This window comes from Zingiber officinale, chromosome 8A (genome assembly GCF_018446385.1).
Source record: "Zingiber officinale cultivar Zhangliang chromosome 8A, Zo_v1.1, whole genome shotgun sequence".
Lineage (NCBI taxonomy): Eukaryota > Viridiplantae > Streptophyta > Magnoliopsida > Zingiberales > Zingiberaceae > Zingiber > Zingiber officinale.
Window position 1 is genome coordinate 88905578 of NC_056000.1, and position 4035 is coordinate 88909612.

Genomic DNA, 4035 nt, shown 5'->3' on the forward strand with positions numbered 1-4035 from the left:
GAGTTTCGTGACTATCTAGCTGAGTGTGGGATTCTATCCCAACTCACTCCTCCTGGAACACCACAGTGGAATGGTGTATCCGAAAGGAGGAATCATACCTTATTAGATATGGTACGGTCTATAATGAGTCACACAGATCTTCCTACATTCCTTTGGGGTTATGCTCTAGACACGGCAGCCTTTATACTCAACCGAGTTCCATCCAAGGCTGTGATAAAGACACCATATAGGATATGGACTGGGAGAGATGCCCAGGTGTCTTTTATGAGGATTTGGGATTGTGAGGCTTACATTAGACGTCAAGTCTCAGACAAATTGGGACCCAAATCTGACAAGTGCTGATATCCCAAGGAAACGAAGGGATATTACTTCTACGTTTCCAGTCAACACAAGGTGGTTGTGGCTAAGACTGGGGTTTTTCTAGAAAGGGATTTTGTTTCTAGAAAGACTAGTGGGAGTACCTTCGATCTTGAAGAAGTTCAAGATGCGAACAATAGCACTGAAGCCTCGATGGAAGTTGAACTGGAACCATAAAGTGTTGTGGATGATGTTGTTCCACAAGGAGTTGAGGAACAACAACCAATTCAAGTAGACATACCTCTTCGCAGGTCTGATAGGGTACGTCGTCAGCCTGAGAGATACTCATTTCTCTTGTCTGACCATGATGATGTTGTGCTCATAAAGGATGAACCCACCTCCTATCAGGAAGCTGTGATGAGCCCAGATTCTGAGAAATGGCTAGAAGCCATGAGATCCAAGATGGAATCCATGTACACCAACCAAGTATGGACTTTGGTTGATCCACCTGAGGGTGTAAAACCCATAGGGTGTAAGTGGGTCTTTAAGAGAAAGACTGATATGGATGGACTTATCTATAAGGGTCGCTTGGTAGCTAAAGGTTTCAAGTAGATTCATGGTATTGACTATGATGAAACCTTTTCTCCAGTAGCGATGTTTAAGTCCATTCGGATCATGCTTGCTATTGTAGCATACCATGACTATGAGATATGACAGATGGATGTCAAAACCGCGTTTCTGAATGGAAACCTGCTCAAGGATGTGTACATGACACAACCTGAGGGTTTTGAAGATCCACAACATACTGGCAGAGTATGCAAGCTGCATAGGTCCATTTATGGACTAAAGCAAGCTTCTCGGAGCTGGAATCTTTGATTCGATGATGCAATCAAATAGTTTGATTTCATCAAGAATAAAGATGAACCTTGTATCTACATGAAGGTTGTAGGGGGTATAGTTGTCTTCCTCATATTGTATGTGGATGACATACTACTCATTGGGAAAGACATCCCTTTGCTACAGTCTGTCAAGACTTGGCTAGGGATTTATTTCTCAATGAAAGACTTAGGTAAAACATCCCGCATTCTAGGTATACAGATCTATAGAGATAGATCTAAGAGGTTACTTGGCCTAAGTCATAGTACATATATTAACAAGGTACTCATACGGTTTGCCATGCAGAACTCCAAGAAGGGATTTCTGCCGATGTCACATGGCATGAGTCTTTCGAAGACTCAAGGTCCCTCTTCTAGAGAGGAGAGAGACCGCATGGATCAGATCCCTTATGCCTCAGCTATATGATCTATCATGTATGCCATGCTATGTACTCGTCCTGATGTCCCGTATGCTTTGAGCATGACGAGCAGATACCAGTCAGATCTAGGTGAAAGTCACTGGATAGCGGTCAAGAATATTCTTAAGTATTTAAGAAGGACTAAAGAATATTTCTTGATATATGGAGGCGATGACGAGCTAGCTGTAAAGGGTTACAGTGATGCCAGCTTCCAGACCGACTAAGATGATTATCGATCGCAGTCAGGGTTCATGTTTTGCATAAATGGTGGTGCTGTGAGCTGGAAGAGTTCGAAGTAGGACACAATAGCCGATTTTACGACAGAGGCCGAGTATATTGCTGCATCAGAAGCAGCAAAGGAGGTAGTTAGAATCCGCAAGTTCATCACTGAACTTGGGGTGGTTCCTATCATCGCTGACCCTATTAAGCTCTATTGTGACAACAATGGAGCAATAGCACAGGCTAAGGAACCTCGCTCACACCAGCGGGCCATACATATACTACGGTGCTTCCATCTCATTCGAGAGATCATCGAGAGAGGAGATGTGAAGATTTACAGAGTACCCACAGAGGCTAACATCGCAGATCCCTTGACCAAGGCTTTGGCACAGAGAAAGCATGATGGTCACATTAGGTCATTAGGCCTTAGAGCCTACACTGATTGGCACTAGTGCTAGTGGGAGATTGTTAGTTAGAGCCCTAGAGCCAATCATTTGATGATTGTTGTATGGACTCATTATATCATATTCTTGTATATAAATAAAGGCATTTGTTTTTGGTTATTATACTTACTTGCATTGGTGCCAAATAACTAAGTATAATAGCGTCCTTGAGTAGAAGGTTCTTACCTATATCAATCGATTAGTTGAATCGATAGTGAGATGATATAGGGAACACTACTCTTAATCATTTCTAGTCGAGTATTAACATTTAGGGATAATGTTAATGCGACGAGACTAGCATGTAGGTCAACTCGATGACTTGATCTCATAAGTCATGGATATGGAGATATCAAGTTGACACATGGATATGCATTGGAGAATGTAAACTGAATGACCCGCCATGAGAAAGTATCATGGATCATTATATAAGTGTCATATACTTTCTCATGTGGCTATTAGTATGAGTACTAGTCCTTGGACCTGAAGTCACCATGGTTCCCTACATAAGGAGTTACGTACTTTGGCTTCATCAAACGCCACCCGTAACTGGGTGGACTATAAAGGCGATTACTGGGTATGTAACGAATTATGTAGAGGGATGTGAGTGATGTAGATAGGATCTATCCCTCCTATATGACGGGAGTGACATTGATATTCTTGATAGAGTGATACCACTAAGTACATGGTCATGCCCAAATGAGTCAATATAAGATATTGAGCTCATTTGATCGAGTAAGTCTACTTGGAGTTCAAGATTTAGATTGATTAGAGGATGACACGGTCTATGCCTCATATTGATCAATCTAGATGTCTAGGATAGAAGGGCACTTGTCATATATTGTGAGGAGTCACAATTAGTAGTCACAAGGTGATGTTGGATCTCAACATTCTTATAACTTGGGTAGTAATGATGTGTTGCTAGATACCACTCATTACTTATGCTTCTAAATGGGTTTAGGAGCATTGCCAACGTTATAAGAACCTATAGGGTCACACACAAAGGGCAATTAGATGGAGATTAGGTTCATATGATGAACCAAATTGGATTAAGAGTAATCCAAATTAGGATAATTGAGTTGGACTCAATTTGGTTCATATGTTAAGTGAGTCTAATTTGGACTTAGACTCATTTAATTAATTTAATTCAATGAATATAGATTCATTAAATTAAAATTTACTTGAACCAATGGTTAGATTAGATCAACCAAGGGAGAGAAGTGGTCAAGTTTGACTTGACTTGAGAGGAAGATGAAGGGTCAAGTTTGACTTGACCATTTGTCACCTCATTGGTGAGTTGGCATTAAGTGGCTAATGGTGATGTGCCACATCATCAAGGCTAGCACATGTGTGTGCCACTTCGTGAGGGAGATCAAGAGTTTTTGACTCTTGAAATTCCATGGAGTATATAAACCTTTTCAAAGGTGGCCGGCCACTTATGTGGAGTTACAACCTTGATTTGATTTTTCATTCAAGTCATCTTCTTCCTCAAGCTCTTCTTTTCTCTCCCTCTCCTCCCTTGGCTGAACCCTAGAAAGGTGCTAGCACACCTTTTGTTTGGTCTCTCCATCGCTTGTTCGTGTGGATATGCATAGAGAAGTATCTACCTTGATACTTTCGAGATCCGGCGAACCTAGGACGAGCGAGATTATGCGAAGGGCTTCGCTTCAAAGGTATAAACTCTTCTCCTTTGTAGATCTAGTGTAGATCTTGGCTTTAGTAAACTCGTACATGAAATTTTGTTTATAAACTTCGCACGGATCCGGTGGCATGGGAGATTCGGGG